Source organism: Mustela nivalis (genome assembly GCF_964662115.1).
Source record: "Mustela nivalis genome assembly, chromosome: 18".
NCBI lineage: Eukaryota > Metazoa > Chordata > Mammalia > Carnivora > Mustelidae > Mustela > Mustela nivalis.
In genome coordinates, this window is record NC_139037.1 from 15593843 (window position 1) to 15615161 (window position 21319).

Sequence of the window (21319 nt, forward strand, 5' to 3'; positions counted from 1 at the left end):
AGTAGCACATTTTGGAGAGACTTGTCCTGAACCCCTTCATAATAAAAAGAACAGTGATTGCCGAAGGATTGGGGGTAGGGATGAATAGATGAAGCACAGGGCAGTGAAACTGTTCAATATGATACTGTAATAGTGGACATACATCACCATACATTTGTCAAAATCCATAGAACACACAACAAGAATAAAACCTAATGTAAATGATGAATGTTAGTTTAATGGTGTATGAACAATTGACTCATCAATTATAAAAAATGTACACACTAAGGCAAAATGTTAACAGGAGAAACTGGGGACAGGAGGAGGGAGTATGAGAGCTCTCTGTTCCTTCCTTTAGATTTTTTTGTAAACCCAAAACTGCTCCCAAAAATCTTATTAATTTAAAAAAAAAAAAGTACAAGCTCCATTTCTTTTCATGAAAATCTGAGAGGCTATTTCCTCAACTCTAAATGCATTAAGATACACAAAGTCTTACCCATTTTTTTAGTTAATTATAACCTGTTTTCCCAACACATTTCTAGGTTCTATGTAACAGATGGTGAAAATGTCTATTCTTTTTTTTTTTTTTTTTTTTTTGAAAATGTCTATTCTGAAGGCCTATAAAGTATTCCTGTTCAAGAATAGTGGCTATTATCCAACATCCCCCACACTAGAGTTGGAATACCCAGGGTAGGGTACAAGAAAAGGGGGGTCACATGTGGGGAACAGGGTGGAAAACAGAAAGCAAATCCTCAGGGTGCTAACAGGAATAGAGGGTAGTCCTAGAGGAATTAAAAGTAACCCCCACCAGGAACCTAGGGAAATCATCTATGCAGAGAAAGAAATGACTTGTTTGAAATTCATTCACACTGGCAGGGTCAATAGAAAAATTTCAATGTAAATAACAGGAGACCTTAAATGTGTGTTTGCTGAATGCTGAAGCAGTGGGGGCAGAAACTAAGATGAGGTTTCTGCAGTGGCCAAATGTTTCCTCTTATCCCAGCAGAACGGCTATTAAAAGAGAAGGCCTGAGAATGTCTTGAATGTAGATGAAGGCCAATCGGAAACCCCTGTGAGAGATTTTTAAAGATTTTTTTTTCTATTCTCCATTGTATTCCATCTGGATTGGATAAGATTTGGGGGAGTGACAACTTGCCATTATCTTAACCTCCGAACTGAAGTAAAATTTAAAGGAATTAATGTGGCTTTTTCCCTTCCCAAGAGCATCCTCACCTTTACACCACCGACTCTTCATTCGTCATCAGCAAGCAGGGGACAGTTATTCAGAAAACAATGGCAGGAGCTCCACAGCACTGGGGGTTTAATGTTATTTCTGTCTCCATAAAATCTTCAATAATTTGTTTACGACTTCTAAAATTCAACAATAGTGTGCAAATGCAATTCCACTTATGTTAATGTGTGCCTCCTTCTCTCATATCAGATTCTGAATAAAAATTAGGCAAGTGCTCTGTTTTGAAAATATGTAAGATGTGAACTTGCAGGGAGGAAAAAAGAACCTTCAAATGCACTATCCTATCAACCACATTTTTTTTAACTTAATAACTTAAGTGAACTGTTAGTGAAATTACAACCTGCTTGTGACACAATAAATTTACAACAAAATTCATTCCATAAATTATTCAATTCCGTGACTGCAGTCAAGACGAGAAATATCACCAGGAGCAGGTGATTAGCATGTGAAAAGAAAACCCATCTCCCCACCAAAACAATCACTGTCAAAGCCTCCTATTGGAGTTTTGTAAAAATTACCATTAAGAACACACATTTAAGTCTTTGTAGTTACTTTAAAAGGACTAAGTATTTGATTTACATTATATTCATTTGTTCTTTCTTCAACTGTCTCTTTCTCCCACAAACCATAACCGCCTCAATAAATGCTTGCTCAATCAAGTGTGCATTAAAACAAAAGAATTTAACTTCAATAAAAGTGATGAATCAGGGCGAGAAGTTAACTTTCCCTTCCTCTGTATATCTGGCTACCAGGTAGGCAGAGCAGAAATTTACATTTGATATTCCACAGGGGAATATTATAGGTTTCTATTGTGTCTTGGTCATAGTTGTAGATTTTTGCATAAATCATCTGAGGCAAGAGTTGCAGGGCAAAGGAGTTCCAATGAAACTACACTTGTGAACATTTTCTACGGGCAATAGATCTATGTAAATGGGGCCATCAACTTTCCACTGACTCAATGCATAAAAGATGGTGCCTACAGTCTAAAGAGTTTTGGGGTGCCTGGGTGGCTCAGTGGGTTAAGGCATCTGTCTTCGGCTCCGGTCATGGTTCCAGCGTCCTGGGATCGAGCCCCTCATTGGGCTCTCTGCTTGGAGGGGAGCCTGCTTCCTCCTCTCTCTCTCTGCCCGCCTCTCTGCCTACTTGTGATATCTGTCTGTCAAATGGATAGATAAAATCTTTTTTAAAAAAATTAATAATAAAGGGGCGCCTGGGTGGCTTAGTGGGTTAAGCCGCTGCCTTCGGCTCAGGTCATGATCTCGGGGTCCTGGGATCGAGTCCCACATCGGGCTCTCTGTTCAGCAGGGAGCCTGCTTCCTCCTCTCCTCTCTCTGCCTGCCTCTCTGCCTACTTGTGATCTCTCTCTGTCAAATAAATAAATAAAAAATCTTTAAAAAAAATTAATAATAAAGAAAGAGTTTCAGGATCAGGAGGGTTTTCTGAAATCTAGGAGGCAAATATCTAGCTATTGGTATTTCTAGCAAGCTATTGGAACATTACTTACTACATGGTAGCTGTTCTTCATTAATCAAAAAGACTTGATGTCATCTTTTCTCTTAAACATATCAAGACTGTTTGAATCTGAATCTGAAGACCTTAACAAGTGGTGAGATCACAATCCTTTTGAAGAAAGATGGGCTGATAGAGAAATATAAGCCAATACACAGTGCCATGAAGGCAAACACCATGTAGCCCATCCATGGAAATATTTCAGGAGATAACATAGAAAACAGGTGAGAAAAGCAGTAGATATAATCTGATTAATATTAAATAGGTCAAGAGATGACAATAATGACACCATGCATTTATTAAGAAGGACCCACTCTCCAAAAATCACAAAGCACTTTGCCAACTTAGATCAAATATCAGTAACCACCTGTGACGATGAAAGGCAAAATTCTTATTTTTCCTGTACTACAGACCCAAAACAGATTCTAAGAAGTTAGCCCAGTAGAGGCATGTATTGTGGAATATCTCTGATGAGACACAAAAAGACAACCACTGGAGAAAACATGACAGAAAAGAAAATAACAATCTACACAACAGAAAAATGCATTTTGTTCAACAAGTATTATATCATATAAGTATTGTTAAAAAAAAATTTTTTTTAAGATTTTATTTATTCACTTGACAGACAGAGATCACAAGTAGGCAGAGAGGGAGGCAGAGAGAGAGGAATGGAAGCAGACTCCCTGCTGGGCAGAGTCCCATGTGGGGCTCTATCCCAGGACCCTGGGATCATGATCCGAGCCAAAGGCAGAGGCTTTAACCCACTGAGCCACCCAGGCACCCCAGTATTGTAAAAAATTTTTAATGTACTGCAATTGTATATTTCTGTAGTGACCAGAAGAAACTGCCACCACTTAAGAAATATTATTTTTATAGAGTAATATTAGAAGTTTTGTAACATTAACTTACCATAAGATCCGAGTTTACTGACCTAAAAGTGCATGCATAATCTCTAGGATAAAAGTAATATAGAGATTCATGCAGAAAACCTCATAGTAGGAAATCCAGTTTGCATAAAGTTATATATGATCAAGCTTCCATGAAACAAAGGAAAGGTACTGTGTCTACCCTGTGGCAGTAGAATAGGAATGCACATAGTACTTCTGAGCAGGAAACTGTTTACTTGCACACCAATTTTCCAGGACACATCTTGGTACCACCTTACATAAAGTAAAATGGAAAAGCTGTGTGACAAGACTGAAATGATGAAATCCTGAGATTTGTGCTATCGGGTAAAATTGGAAGTAATGATCACTGGAGAGAGATGGTTCAAAATAGATATAAATGATGTTATTAGGATGCCCAAGAGGATAGCCAAGGGAGAGCTATTACCAAGTAGGATCATTAAAGGTGATTTGTAGGAACAGCCCAAGTTTGAAATAGCATGACTGTCAAATTCAATAGGCCCAAACAGTTCAATGAAGTCTAGATTTTATTAGTTTGTCAATCAGCTTAGTTTTATGAAATAGTTTGAAATACCACCTCATGTATCACCTAGTAAAACTTTTAAGTTAATTAAAAGCAGTGGTCCTCATGTACTTCAGAAACCACATCATTCTTTGCAATTTTTTAATGACCACTTGATTGAACTTTGAAACAAGAAAATGTTGATTCCATTCTCACAGCCTAGACATATCCTCAAATTCTATTATTTTTTTTAAACTCTCCCCATCTTTTTTTTTTTTAAGATCTTATTTATTTATTTGACAGAGAGAGAGAGATCACAAGCAGGCAGAGAGGCAGGCAGGGAGAGAGCAGGAAGCAAGCTCCTTGTGAGCAGAGAACCCAATGCAGGGCTTGATCCCAGGACCCTGAGATCATGACCTGAGCCGAAGGCAGAGGTTTAACGCACTGAGGCACTCAGTTGCCCCTCAAATTCTGTTATTTAAAGTACATATAAGGGCACTTGGCTGGCTCAGTTAGTGGAGCATGTGACTCCTGATCTCAGGGTTGCCAGTTCGAGCCCTCCATTGGGTATAGAGATTACTTAAAAATAAAATATGTTTTTAAAAATAAAGCATATAAAAAGCTACTCTCTATAAATTAACAAAAGAACTTATTTTCAAGGACAATGTAAACTCAGAGGAGGTACCATTGATCTCACAAAGTGAATTCTCAATTATTGGAGGACTTTAATATCATTGCTAAGAAACAATCTAAATACTGCTGAAGGGAGAATAAATTTACACTACCTCTCTATTTTCTAGTGACCTTGGTAGAACATTGTTATCCCTGAAGGCCCAAAAGGGCATCATCTCCATGTTATGCACATGGAACACAAATCCAAGGTATCAGCTATAGCCCATTCAGGATTCACAGCTTAGATCCAGCTCCACAGTCACTCATATCTGTAATTCATTTTGCTTCCCTAATCTTGAGTCCTAGGGCCAAGTATCATTCTCAGACCCAGGTATAACTCCAGTCTACAAGCTTAAGCAATCCCAAGTTTGTCCATGTAACAGGATCATCCTGCCTTTTCACAATCATGTTCCACATTGAGAGCAGTAACCTGTCTCCAGAATTACTGTTTGAGGTCCAGATATCATGACTGTTTCTCAACAGCACCTCTCCCTGATGCCTAAAACTTCTTTCCATACTCCCAGTACTGACTCTGGTTGTTCATCAAATGAGGTCGCCTGGAATCAAAACATGAAAAGAGGCCAGGAGCATTTGAGGCAAAGAGACCATCATGGAAGATGCTCCCACATAAAAGGGACTCAACATGTTCAAGGAACAGCTGGAAGATCACAGAGTCCATTTAGCAAGGTAACTTCTAAAATAACAATCTCCAAACTGAACCACCTATACTCATGGATCTGACATTAGGAGGTTTGAAATCCCCAAGCATCCAGAATTATTTTACATTACAAACACACTTTTCAAAGCAAACATATAAACTCCTCTATTTTTGTAAGTGTTTTTTAAAGAATTTTCATCATGGGGCACCTGGGTGGCTCTCTCCATTAAGGGTCTGCCTTAAGCTCAGGTCATGATTCTAGGGTGCTAGGATTGAGTCCTGCATTGGGCTCCCTGCTCAGCAGGGGGTCTACTTGTCTCTCTCTGCCCTGCTCATGCTCTCTCTCTTTCTCTCAGTCTCTCTCTCTCCCCAAAATAAGTAAATAAATAAAATTAAAAAAAAAAATTTTTTTTCACCACAAGAATTTAAGCGAAGTGAGTATGGTTTTTTTGTTTGGTTTTTTTTTTTTCTTTTTCTTAATCAGGAATATCCAATTCAATTTCCTAAGCATTCTAGTTAATTGTAGTTTCAAAGTATATATGTGTTGTAGTTATCTGTTGCTGAATTGTAATATATCCAAAAATTAATTATATACAACAACAAGAGAACTTCCAATGCAAGGATTATATAACCAAGAATCATAAAACATTTTAGGAAAATCAACACCACAAAATAAAAGTATCAAACAGAGGAAGAACTGACACATAAAGAAGTAGAAATCCTCATATATTCCTGTGACATAGTAAAATTGTGTGGCCACTCTGTAAACCTTTACCACAGTTGCTCAAAATGTTTAACACTTAGTTGCCATATGACCCCAAAATCTCATTCCTAGGTATATACCTATGAAAACTGAAAACATGTGTCAACACAAAAACTTGTAAATTTTCACAGCAATATTATTCATAATAGCCAAGTGTCCAAATGAAGAATAAACAAAATGTGATAAATCCATACAATGGAAAAATTTTCAGCAATAAAAAGAACTGATGTTTTGATACATACTACATTATGGATGAAACTTAAAAACATTAACATAAGATCAGTCTTTAATATTAAATACACACATATGAGAGAACACTGCACTCATAAAAAACAGCAGGAAACTATGAATAAAAACAAATTAGAGAAGAAATAAACAAAAACTTGTCATTGAGACAGATCAATAGAACAGAAGAGACATCCTTAAAATAGAATGACATTAATACAGTCAATTGATCTTTGACAAAACATGAAAGGCAATGTCATAGAGAAAACATAGTCTCTTCAACAAATGGTGGTGAAACAAATGAACATTCAGATGCAAAAACATAAATCTAGACAAAGACCTTCTATCTTTCACAAAAATTAACTCAAAATAGATCACAGACCTAAATGTACAATGCAAAACTATAAACCTCCTAGAAGATAACTAAGGAGAAAATCTGGAAAACCTAGGGAATGGCAATAGCTTTTTAGATACAACATGAAAGGCACAATCCACAAAAGAAATAATGGATAAGCTAAACTTTATTAAAATTTAAAACTCGTGCTCTGAGAAAGATGTATCAATAAAATGAGAAGACAAATAATAGACTAGGAAAAAAAATGTTTGCAAAAGACACATCGAGGGGTGTCTAGGTGCCTCAGTTGGTTGAGCATCTGACTCTTGATTATAGCTCAGGTCATGAACTCAGGGTTGTGAGACTGAGCCCCACATTGGGCTCCCTGCTCAGCAAGGAGTCTGTTCTTCCCTCTCTTTCTCCAACTCTCCCTCTGCCACTCCCACTCATGTTCTCTCTAAAATAAATAAATAAATCTTTAAAAAAGACACATCTGAAAAAGGACTATTATCCAAAATAAATGAAGAACTTAAAATTCAAAAACAGGAAGACAAACAATCCAATTAAAAATGCCTGACCTAGGGTGCCTGGGTGGCTCAGTGGGTTAAGCCGCTGATTCGGCTCAGGTCATGATCTCAGGGTCCTGGGATCGAGTCCCACATCGGGTTCTCTGCTCACTGGAGAGCCTGCTTCCCTCTCTCTCTCTGCCTGCCAAATAAATACATAAATAAATAAATCTAAAAAAAAAAATGCCTGACCTAGCTTTGTGCAGTAGCAGTATCATAGCCAATAAGGTTTATCTGAGGTGCAATTATTGCTAATTGAAAAATACCTGACCTTGGGGCGCCTGAGTGGCTCAGCTGTTAACTATCTGCCTTCGGCTCAGGTCATGATCCCAGAGTCCTGGGATCAAGCCCTGCACCAGGCTCCCTGCTCTGCAGGAAGCCTGCTTCTCTCTTTCCCACTCCTTCTGCTGTGTTCCCTCTCTTGCTATGTCTCTTTCTGTCAAATAAATAAATAAATCCTTTTAAAAAAATGCCTGACCTTGATACCTCACCAAAAAAAGATTAACAGGTAGCATTAATCATATGAAAAGATGCTTGCATCAGCGCTCATACATGTATAAATTAAAACAATAAAGAAAAACCACTATACACCTGTTGGAATGGCCAAAATCCAGAATGCTGAGAACAGCAAATTCTGGTGAGGATATAGAACAATAAGAACTCTTATTCATTGCTGGTGAGAATACAAAACGGCACAGCCACTTTGGAAGATAATTTGGCAATTCCTTATAAAACTGAACATACTCTTATCATACAACCAGCAATCTCACTCCTCAGCATTTATCCAAAGGAGGTGAAAACAAATCCACATAAAAATCATCTGCACATAGATGTTTAAGACATCTTTATGCATAATCGCCCAAACTTGGAAGCAACCATGATGTCCTTCAGCAGATAAATGGATAAATATATATATATATATATATATATATATATATATATATGAATAAACTATGGCACACCCAGACAATACAGTATTATTTAATACTAAAAAGAAATGAGCTAAAAAGCTATGACAAGTCATTAAAGAAATTGAAATGCATATTACTAACTGAAAAAAGGCAATCTGAAAATGCTATATACTCTATAATTCTGATTATATAACATTCTGGAAAAGGCAAAACTATGGAAACTGTGAAAAGATCAATGGTTGTCAGGGTTGGAGGGTAAGGAGAAGAGGAGTACAGGAGGTTTGGGGCAGTGAAAATACTTTGGATGATACCATATTACTATACTATAATATATTCCATATTTTATGGGTATTAATATATTTATATATTTACAATTAATATCTAGAGTGTACTGTATAAAATTACATTTTATATTATATATATTACTATAATAATATAATGATGGATATATGTTATTATACATTTGTCCAAATTCATAACACATACAATCCCAAGAGTGAACCTCAAGGTAAAGCATGGACTTTGAGTGAGAAGGATGTGTCATTGTAGGTTCATCATTTATAACATGTGTACTTCTCTGGTGGGAGAGGTTGAAGATGGCAAAGGCTATGCACATGTTGGGGGCAGAGATACATGGAAAATCTCTGTACCTTTACCTCAATTTTATTGTGAGTCAAAAACTGCTCTTATAAAGTCTATTTAAAAAACCACTGAAATTAAATCCTCATTATGTGATCCAAATCAAAATTTACAAAGCCAAAAATTAAAGTAGTCAACTGGAAAATATAGCCAAATACAGCACACCACAGAATTTAAAACTTCAGAGACTAAGGAAGAAATGAAATGATTTGAAAGATCCAGAAACTCTAAATCTGTCTAACAACAGTGAAAGAAGAACAGAAAAGGGTAAGGCGGGTAGAGGAGACAACACAGACACACAGACGCAATTCTGGCAAGTTTTTATAATGCCAAAGTTAAGATATAAATCCTAGGGGTGCCTGGGTGGCTCAGTCGGGCAAGCATCTGCCTTCAGGTCTAGTCATGATCCTGGGGTCCTGGAATGAGCCCCACATCAGGCTCCCCACTCAGAGGGAGTCTGCTTCTCCCTCTGCCCCTCCCTACCACTCTTGTGCATGTGCATGGACTCTCTCCCTCTAATAAAAAAATAACATTTTTTTAAAAAGATACAAATCCTAAAAGATTCCAGAGAAAGTTCTGCTTCCATGAGTACTATCTATACACATACTACAGAAGATGCCTTGATTTAAGAGCAGCTCTAGCAGTTCCACTCCTTTTTTCCTTAGACCAACTATTCCAGAGAAGACTCTGCAAGACTCAACACACGTGGGTATCCAGGGCTATTTGGGTAAGATTAGTGCCTTGTGTTCCTTTGGTCCTAATCAGCCTCTCCACATGGAGAATATGCAGCATGCCTATCATATGACAGATGCTAGGCAACAATGATAGCTCTTCTCTCTATCCTCCCCTTTTCCTAAACCTTCTGGAATGATTTCCAAACCTCATTGGTTACGGGGGTCACTTTGGAAGAAATAGCTCCACAGGATACCCCATCTCATCTGCACAAGGGCTAAGAACACTCTCCCACAGCTAGAGAATGTGCCCAAGCAGAGAGAGGCCAGAAGCTTGCCCTATGGATAGTAACAGTCCACAGATGACCTCTGGGACAAATGGGGGGATTGGGGCAGATGAGTGCATCACAGAAAATCAACCCAGAGGCCACACTTCTGATAAAATGTAGAAACACAGGGAGCATTCATTTTTTGTACTTAAAATTAAGTACACAGGAGCTCAGAGTCATCACCATACTTAACACTATCTTGGACCAACAAAATTAGACTAGAGAGAGAAATGAGAGGCATAAGACTGAAAAGAGGCAAAGCTATCTCTATTTTGAGATGACACAGTTTTGAATCTGTAAACTCAATAAATCAACTAAAATACCACAACAAAATATAAGATAATTCAGTAGGGTGGCAGGATGTAGAGATAGTTAAAAAGAAATCAATACACTCTATATCATAAAACAAGAGTTAAAAGATACAATGGAGGGAAGAACCTATTCACAGCTAAGAACAAACTTAATAAGAAATGTGCAAAAACAAATGGAAGGAGGAAAAGAGAACTACTACCAAAGGATTAAAAAATAGTATGAAAAAGAGATGCTATATTCTTGGAAAGAAAGACTTAAAGTCAATTCTCCTCTAGTTAATTTAATGCAATCCAATAAAATACCAACAAGGTTTTAGTTTTTCTCCCCTACAACTAGACAAATTGACCCTAAATTCATATAGAAAAATAAATTTTAAAAGGGCCAGGAAAACTTTGAAAGAGAGCAATTATGTAAAAATAGACCTACTAACTATCAAAACATACTAACTGAAAGTGTATAATTGGTGACTGAAGAGACAGACCACTGAGCAATAGGATGCTCATAAACAGACCAAAATGTATACATGAGATTATTATATTATAAAGATGAGATTTCAAATTACTAAAATGAAGAAAGACATTTTAATAAATGGCAGGATGGCTGAGTAGGAGTCTGGGAAAAGATGAAGTTGGTTCCCTACTTCACAATGTGCACAAAAACTCCAAAGGGATTAAAGCTTTAAATGTAAAAAATGAAATACTAGAAATACTTTAAAAATGGAGTGGGGAAGTCCTGTAGAAGTTAGACTACAAAATCCAAAGGCAATATAAGATTGGTAAATTTGACTGAATAAAAATCTAAACCTTATGTATGTCCTAAAACTACCAAACAACAACAACAAAAACAGCATAAGCAAAATTAAAAGCCCAGTGACTAATCTGGGAGAGGGAAAGTTAAAAATTTTTATTACAAAGTGATCTCCCTTTATAATTTATAGAGATTATTTTTATAATGATTATAATGACTACCTAAAATTCAAGAAGAAATGACGAACAACCAAAAATAAAAATGGACAAAGGATACACATAGTCCTCAGTAAAAGCAGATAACAACAACAAAATACAAGCCACTAACCTTATTTTAAAAAGCCTCAACCTGCTCAGAATAAAAAAATCAAAACTACAATGAGATACCATTTATTACCTATCACATTGACAAAAATCACAGTTTTGACAACTCTTAATGCTAGAGTTGAAATGGGCTCAGGGGAACATTGCTAATGGGAAAGTGAAATGGTATAAACCTCGTGGAGAGGAATCCAGCTATCTCTACCAAAAATGCAGATGCATTTATCCTTGACCCAATAATCCTACTTCTAGGAATCTATCCTCAGATACATCTGTACACATACAAAAATGGCATAATGTATTTTGCTTAGTATTATCCTCTCTAGTGCCACCCATGTTGTTGCAAATGGCAAGATTTTATTCTTTTTTGTAACCGAATAATACTACAATGTGTCTGTGTGTGTGCCATATCTTCTATGTTGGACAACTGAAATAATATAACAGTGTATTTTAAGTACAACAGAATTTTAAATTAAATTTATAAAATTCATATTCAGAAACCAAAAAAATGGCAAAGGTAGATTACTCATTATAGCATTATTTGTAATAGCAAAAAAATTGAAGTGATCCAACTGTTCACTAACAGGATATTGATTGAAGAAACTAAGGATACATCCAAACCACTGAATAAAGGTTTGTTGCCTATCTCAACTTACTGATGTAGAAAGATCTTGAAAAAAAGCAAGATGCAAAGCAAATTATGTAGTATGGTACTTTTTCTATCACAAAGAAGGGGAAACAGAAATACACACTTGCCTTTGCTTTCCTTTGAATAAAAATACACAAGAAAGATAACCAGGAATCTAACAGAAATTGTTATCTATAGAGAGAATAGACAAGAGGGAACAGGGATAAAAGCAAGAATTCTGAGTGCAACTTTTTATGTTTGTGTGTGTGTATGAATTAGAGAAACATATTACCCATAATAAAAGTTTTTGAAATATTCCAAGGAGAAAATATTCTTACCAATAAGAAATATTTGAAATATTCCAAGGAGAAAGAAACACACTGAACAATGTGGCCTAAAAGGAAATAAGAATCAAATTCATTTCAACCTTCTGATGGAGCAGTATCACTAATGTTCTAAGAGAAAAGGATTTGAACCTAAAATTCTACAGGTCTAATTATTTTTCAAAATAAAGACATTCTCAGACTGGGGCACCTGGGTGGCTCAGTGGGTTAAAGCATCTGCCTTTGGCTCCAGTCATGATCTCAGGATCCTGGCATCGGGCCCTGCATCAGGTTCTCTGCTCAGTGGGGAGCCTGCTTCCTCCTCTCTCTCTCTCTGCCTGCCTCTCTGCTTACTTGCGATCTCTCTCTGTCAAATAAATAAATAAAATCTTAAAAAAAAAAAAGACATTCTCAGACATATAAGGTTTCAGTTTACCATATACAAACTCTAACAAGAATTTCTCAAGAATGTATTCCCAAAAGAAGAGAGAGAGAGATTGAAACAGAGACCTGGATATATAAAGCAAGGGTGAGCAAACACAGCAGTAAAACTAATTAGATGCAAATAAATGTTGATTTTGTCCAAAAAGCTTTAGCAACTTTAACTCAGGATTTAAGAAGTGCCAGAGAAGATGGAAAATGATGGAAGTAAAAATAGATCAAGAATTTCACCTCATTCCGGGACAGGACAGAGGTAGTTTACCTGATGGTGGAAAGATATACAATCAGTATGTGTATTAAAATTACAAATATAACTAATAAAAGAAAATAAATGGGAAGTACAATTTACAAACCATCAGTGGAGGAGGAAAATGGAGTAAAACAATCCAGTCAACCAAAAATAGGCAAAAAGGAGCGGGGGGAAGCGTAGTATAATAAAAAACATAAATATGGTAAGTCTAAACACATTGGTAAGTATAATCTGGGTAAAAATCATATATTAAAAATAGAGGAAGTGGTGATGCAACATGGGGGCTTAAGTGGGTAGGAGAAGAATAAATGAAACAAGATGGGATTGGGAGGGAGACAAACCATAAGTAACTCTTAATCTCACAAAACAAACTGAGGGTTGCTGGGGGGAGGGGGTTTGGGAGAAGGGGGTGGGATTATGGACATTGGGGAGGGTATGTGCTTTGGTGAGTGCTGTGAAGTATGTAAACCTGGTGATTCACAGACCTGTACCCCTGGGGATAAAAACATATGTTTATAAAAATTAAAAAAAAATAAATTAAAAAGAAAATAGAAACTTTGAAAACACAGGCAGTAACTTCTTTGACATTGACTGTAGAAACTTCTTTCTGTATATGTCTCCTGATGCAAGGAAAACAAAAGCAAAAATACACTATGCAGACACCTGGGTGGCTCAGTTGGTTAAGCCACTTTTCAGCTCAGGTCATGATTCCAGAGTCCTGGGATTGAGTTCTATATCAGGCTTTTTCTTCTCTGCAGGGAGCCTGCTTCTCACTCTCCCTTAACCTCTCCCCCTGCTTGTGCTCTCTCTCTCTGTCAAATAAATATATAAATTTTTTTTTAAAAATACACTATGGAACAATATCAAGATAAAAAGCTTCTGTACAGTGAAGGAAACAATCAAAACTAAAAGGCAATTTATGTAATGGGAAAAAATATTGCAAATGACATGTCCAACAATGGGTTAGTATCCAAAACACATAAAGAATTTCATAACACCCCCCCCCAAAAAAATCCAATTAAAAATAGCCAGAAGACATAAGCAATTTTTTCTCCAAAGAAGACACACAGATGACCAACAGAGACAGGAAAAGATGCTCATCATCACTTATCATCAGGGAAATGCAAGTCAAAACTATGAGATATAATCACATACCTGTCAGAAAAGCTAAAATCAACAACACAATAAACAACAGGTGTTAGCTAGGATATGCAGAAAAGGGAGACTCATGCACTGTTGGTGGGAATGTAAACTGGTATAGCCACCTAGAAAACAGTATGAAATTTCCTCAGAAAGTTAAAAATAGAACTACCCTGCGATCCAGCAATCACATATGGGGTATTTACCCAAAGAATACAGGAACACTAATTCAAAGGGATACGTGAACCGCTTTGTTTATAACAGCCTTATTTCCAATAGCCAAGATATAGAAGCAGCCCACATGACCATTGATTGACAAATGTATCAAGAAGATGTAGTATATATGTACAAAGGAATAAGACTCAGCCATAAAAAAGAACAAAATCTTGCCATTTCCAATGACATGGATGGAGCAGGAAAGTATAATGCTGAGCAAAATAAGTCAGTCAGAGAAAGACAAATACCATATGATTATACTCATATGTGGAATTTAAGAAACAAAACAAGCAAAGGGAAAAATCTAAGAGAAAAAGAAAGACAAATCAAGGAACAGACTCCTAATTATAGAAAACAAGTAGATGGTTACCAGAAGGTATTATATTGTACAACTGAACCCAATGTAATACTATATGTTAGCTAAAGGAAATTAAATTTTTTAAAAAAATAGAAAATTTCATATTACAATAAAAACTCCATAGGCTGGGGAGCCTGGGTGGCTCAGTGGGTTAAGCCTCTGGCTTCAGCTCAGGTTATGACCTCAGGATCCTGGGATCGAGCCCTGCATCGGGCTCTCTACTTGGCGGGGAGCCTGCTTCCCCCTCTTTCTCTCTGCCTGCTTGTGATCTCTGTCTGTCAAATAAATAAATAAAATCTTAAAAAAAAAAAACCCTCCACAGGCTACATTTAAAAAAATAAATCTATAAAAAGAAAACACAGAAATTGTAAAGATATCAGTATAAGAAAAGACATTCTAAGTAATTCTTAGTATCAGAAAAAAAGAAAGAATTTTAGCCAAAGGCACTAAAAATACAAAAAGCGGTATTTGCCAAGAAGATAGAACATATGAACTTTTGGTAATGTCTCACAACACAGCTATCCAGAACCAGCAGATAAAATAAACAAACAAACAAAAAAAAAAAAAAAAAAAAGAAAGAAAGAAAAAAAGAAAAATTTACCATCATTAACAGCACAAGATAGGAACCAAAATGTAAACTACAAACATAAGAACAAAGGAAAATGTTACATAATAAAGTAAAAAGTATGTACCCCATTTCTCCAACTGTACAACAAAATATTAAAATAACTCTCAGATACACTGGTTGTTAAATAGGGCAGTGGAAGGGTGAATAAGAAAGATACTCTAATTTAAACAAAATTAATAAAGAAATGTTCTGCATGGGTTTTTTTTCCCCTGTTTCTACTTCTAATCATTTATCATGCAAATGAAAGCAGTAATGGAAAATGTAAAGAAAACAAATTCTGCAATATACTGAAACCCATATCCAGCAAGAGATAAGATTGAATATCAGAAGGAAGGGGTCTGAAAATTAGCTGTCTCTACAATAACTGGGAGGGAAAACTGTTTTATTTAGCCTGGAGGGATTTTTTTGTGGCAAACTGACTAAATTAAAATCCAGTCTATTAAATCCAGTATCATACTAGAAAATGCCTTTTCCTTGCACTTTTAGATAAATTTTCATTGATCTCATTTTATGCATGATTACATTTTTAATGAGTTGTGCAATATTTCCAGGCTAATTTTAAATCCCCTCTCTCCTCTTCTCCCTCCCACCCCCACTTACTGCTTGCTGGATTAACATTTCTGATAAATTGTTGGACCAGAAAGAAGGAGCATTACCAAATGAAATAAATTACTTCCATTTTTTTTTTTTTGCAGCTCTAAAGCGATAATAGGAGAATACAAATGCCCACTGTCTAATTATGCCACATCTTCCAATTCATTTTACAAAAACAATTATTTTATTTTTAGGTAATAGGCATGTTACCTTGTATTCATCATAAACGACCCTGAACAGTGTATGGTCCATTAGAACAAAAAAATTTTCACCCCAATACTGATCAAGTAAACTCATGACCATCTTAAAAGGAGCAACTTCATTAACTAAATAATATGGAGGCAATTAGAAAACTAAATACTAAGAAATAAGTTGTGTTTTTTAAAGATTGACATTATTTAAAATTAACTTTCAACTAGAACACAAAATAATATCATGTATAAATGCTTTAAGAGACCAGTTCCTGTGTGAGACAAGAGACCAGAAGAGCAATTTGAGTTTGGTCTTCCATTTTAGGAAAGCAAGGTGGTTTTTCTCTACCAGCATCATCCCAAATGCAGGAAGAAAAATGATTTCATAGATGCTGCTGGAATTTCACCTCTAACTGAGAAATGAAGTCAGAAAAAAACATCAAAATAGGGGCCCAAGATCTAGACCTTTGTAAGAGAGTTCTTAAATATCTGTGCTCCCTCCCATATTAACTATTACATAACTCCTTGATTTCTTGTGATGATTAAGAGCAAACTCTGTAAACAGATTAAAATTTCTAATTCAGAGAATGCAAGAATAAACAAAATAAAATTCAGTTCTAAGGTGCTTACAGGAGATACACATTAAAAAAAAAAAAAAAACGAGCCTTGAAAGACTGAAAATAAAAACAGGAACAGATTTGTTAGGCAAATAGTAAATAGAAGACAACTGGTGGTTTAGTAATTTTAGAGATTATAAATTTTAGTATCAAAGTAGAAAATAAAGCAGAGAGACTTAAATAGAAAAATCATCAGATTTACACATAAAATATAAGATTAATATATATTTTTACATATATTAAAAGAATATATACATTTAGATACAGAAATACAAATATATTAAATATAAGTATTTTTATAATTTAGATACAGAAAAATATTTACATATGTATAACTTCATACACACACACACACAGTGCATGTATGCACAGTTACACACATGCATGGTATTAACGTCTACGCTCCTAACATAATATGGCTTCAAAACATAAAAAAACTGACAGAATTATAAAGGGAAAATGATAGAGAAGGAATGAACATGCTAAATGGAGACATGGAAGATATTTTAAAGAGACACAATTGAGGGCACCTGGATTGGCTCAGCCAGTTCTTGATTTCATCTCAGGTCATGATCTCAGGATCCTGAGATTGAGCCCCACATCAAGCTCCACACTGAGTGGGGTGTCTTCCTGAGATCCTATCTCTCCCTCTCCCTCTGTCTCTCCCCCACCTACATGCACATGCGCTCGTACTCTCTCTCTCTCTCAAATTAAATAAATAAATAAATAAATAAATAAATAAATAAATCTTTTTAAAAAAATAAATAAATCATAAATAAAAAGACACAAATGAACATCTAAAGATGAAATCTACAATGTGCGAGATGAAAAATATATTGTATGGAATTAACAGGAGATTAGACAAAGCAGGGAATAAAGATTAGTAAACTACGAGACATAGCAATAGGAGCTACCCAAAATGAAATACAGATAAAGACATAAAAAGAATTCATAAAGCATCAGTGAACCATGGAGCAAGCTCATATGGCCAAATATAATATATTTGGCATCCCTGAAAGAATGGGAGGGCAATACATTTTTGAAGAAATAATGCCTGAAAACTGTCCAAGTTTGTTGAAAACCATAAGCTGGTTTTGTGGGTGTCCATAAGCAGAAAGAGAGCACCATGAAGGCCTCAGGCATACTACAAGAATATAAGATGATGGAGTACTTCCTTCTCACTCCCAAATGCTACTCACTGCACTTTACCACATGCCAATCTTTGTACCTAATCATGTCATTGCCAAGTCCTGCTTCTGGTACTTTCTGTCAGAGCTGAAGAAGTTTTCAGAAAGAATGGACTACTGTGAGCAGAGACTTAAGAAATTTCCCCTGCGGGTAACAAACTTTGGCATCTAACTGTGCTACAACTCCTACAGTGGCATCCATATGTTCTAGGTATATAGAGATCTGATCACTGTGGGCACTGTCACCCAGGGCTATCATGACATGGGGGCACAGGACAGCACCTACGTCCATCCATCAGATCATGAATATGGCCAGTCAGTGGTCAAGCAGTTCCAAGATCAAGTTCCTGCCACCCCCACAGATCTTGAATTGATAGCACACACCAAGCTTACCACCCAAAGCCCTAACACTTTTTAGATGCAGGGCCCTCCCCCATTCCCACATTTGCCCAAATAAACTTAGGGACAAAAAAAAAAAATCGAAGAATCTTCATGAACTCCAAGCACAAAAAATCATGAATAAAATTAAGGCACATCATAATCAAAAAGCTTAAAGTCAGTAATAAAGAAAAAATATGAAAAAAAAAACATGGAGGAAAATAGAGACATGTTATGTGTGGAGGAATAAAGAGAAAGAGGACAGTGTATTTTTCTTTTTTTTTTTAATTTATTTTACAGACAGAAAGCACTTGTAGGCAGAGAGGCAGGCAAAGAGAGAAAGGGGGAGGAAGCAGGGAGCTCAATGTGGGACTCAATCCCAGGACCCCAGGATCATGACCCAAGCTGAAGGCAGCAGCTTAACCCACTGAGCCACACAGGTGCCCCAAGGACAGTGTATTTCTAATTAAAGACAAAATAAGCTATAAAACAGTGTACAAATATCTTTAAAATATTAACTAACAGACCAAAAAAAAAAAAAAAAAAAGGAAAGGAAAATAGACTAAAAAAATGAAGGTGACTTAAGGACCTTCTCCGGACATACAAAAATGGAAAGAATCAATCATTAGTAGATATGGATACAGAAATAAAGCAAGTGCCCCAAACAGAATGACAATGATACCAGATGGAAAGCTCAATGAACACAAAGGGAGAGCAGTGGAAATAGAAATTACAAAGGTACATATAAAGACTTGCTTTTTAATTTAAATCTCTTTAAAAGATTATCAACTGTTTGAAACAAAAATAAGAGCAATGTACTGTAGGAATCTGAACATACATAAAAATGAAATATGTTGACAACAGCTTAAAGGCCAGCAGAAAAAGAAGGCTACTGTAAGGCTCTTATACTGTAAATGTACAATATCACTTGAACGTTGACTGTGATATGTTAAAGTTGTATAGTATACACCCCAAAGCAACAAATAAAATAAAAAATTTAACTTATAAGATAACAAAGGAGACAAAATAGAATCATAAAAATAATCAACTAATCTAAAAGAAAGCAGAAAAAAAGGATAAAGGAAACACAAAATAGAAGGAACAAATACAAAACAAATAACAAGATGGCAGATTCCAATACAATCATATCAACAACCCCATTAAATGTAAATGGTCTAAAAACCCCCAATTAAGATCTAGAGATTATTAGATTAGGAGAAAAAAGAAGCAACACCAAACTCTATGCTCCTGCAATTTTTCCTTAAAAAAGTAAAAAGGATGAAAATGATATGCTGTGTAAAAATTAAGGAAAAAAGTAGAACTGGCTATGTTAATATGAGACAAGGTAGACTTTAGAACAAAGATTGTCAGGATAAAAGAAAGATTATGTCAGGGCACCTGGGTGCCTGAGTCCTTTAAGCAGCCAATTCTTGATTTCAGCTCAAGTCATGATCTCAGGGTCATGAGCCCTGTGCTGGGCTCTGTACTCAGCCTCTCCCTCCCTCTCTTCCCCTCCTCCAACTCTCCCTCTCTCTCCTTTTCTCTTTCTCCCTAAAATGAAAAAATAAAATATTTTTAAAAAAGAAAGAGAGGAGTCATATCATAATGATAAAGGGTTGCTTCATCAGGAGGACATAAGTCATAAATATTTATGCACCTAATAATAGAGCTTCAAAATACATGAAGCATAAATCTGCAAAGAGAATTAGACAAATCCATGATTACACTCTAAGATTTCCACCCATCTCAATTGATAGAACAAGTAGAAAATCAGCAAAGACAGAGAAGATATGAAAACACTATTAACCAACTTGATTTAATTAGCATTCACATACTACTACACCCACAGACAGAAAAATATATATTCATTTCACATGCCTAAAGTCTATGTAAGATAGACTATATTGTTTTTCTTTTATGAGGTCCATAAAAGAAGTCTCAAAAAAGTTTAAAAGTATTCAAGTCACACAAAGCATATTCTCTAATCACACTGAAATTAAACTAGAAATCAGTAGCAGAAAAATCTCTGGAAAAATCCCCAAATATTTGGCAACTAAATAATATGCCTCCTGGTGTAATCCATGGGTAAAGGAAGAAATGATACAGATATTACAAAGTATTTTGTATTAAAAATGAAAACACAACATATCAAAACTTATCACTTTACTTCTACACTGTATTTCTTAGAACAAAAAACTTCTCCTAGACAACGCCAGTAATTACGGTTACATTTAGGAAGTTCATCCAGTATTTTAGGTCTTAGATGCAGTACCAATTTCAACCTCGAATGAAAATCTTCGCATTGGCATTAAAATTAGAAGCTGGTGTCATCATGACCTCCTTCCCCCAACTCTTGTACTTGTGGTTCAAAAAGGTGGAAGTCCATTTTTTATGGTCATTTGTAGTTTTATCTGTGTCTTCTCTGAAAAATAACAGAAAAATTATTGTAAAATTACCATATTTAAATGAAGACTGAAATCTGGCCAATTTCTGAGTATATTTGTAATTTTTACCACAAAAACAGGTTCAGGGAATTCAAGAATTATAATAAAATCCATGTCTGAGACTGAGCAATTTAACTATTTTTAATGATGGTGAACAGTAAATACATGACTAGGAAGATAAAATATTAACATCAAAGTGAAATATAGAAAGGCTCAGAAAGTACTAATGGCCTAAAGGAATGTAGTTGAAAATTTAACAGACTATAAAGTTCACAAGAGAACATGACAAGAATCTAACACTCAAAACTGTAAAAGCCAATCTATTCTCATATTTGTTTAACCTACTGAAAATTCTCTGCAGTCCGGATGGCTATAGTCTAAGACTTCAGCAATGAAAATATAATTAAGATATGTTAATATTAGACAAGAAAATAGTAAGACCTGGGGGAGTAGAAATGTCTTCCATACAGGTTAGATGGGTAGTATATGGACACGAAAAAGAAATTTTGAGGGGTGCTATGGAGGAACTCCCAAGGTCCCAAAAAATATTTTTGCCATTGGAGAAGCCATAAATCAGAAAGGCTGGGGAGAGGATCTGTTAATGGAATCATCTCACAGACCTCTGTCCTA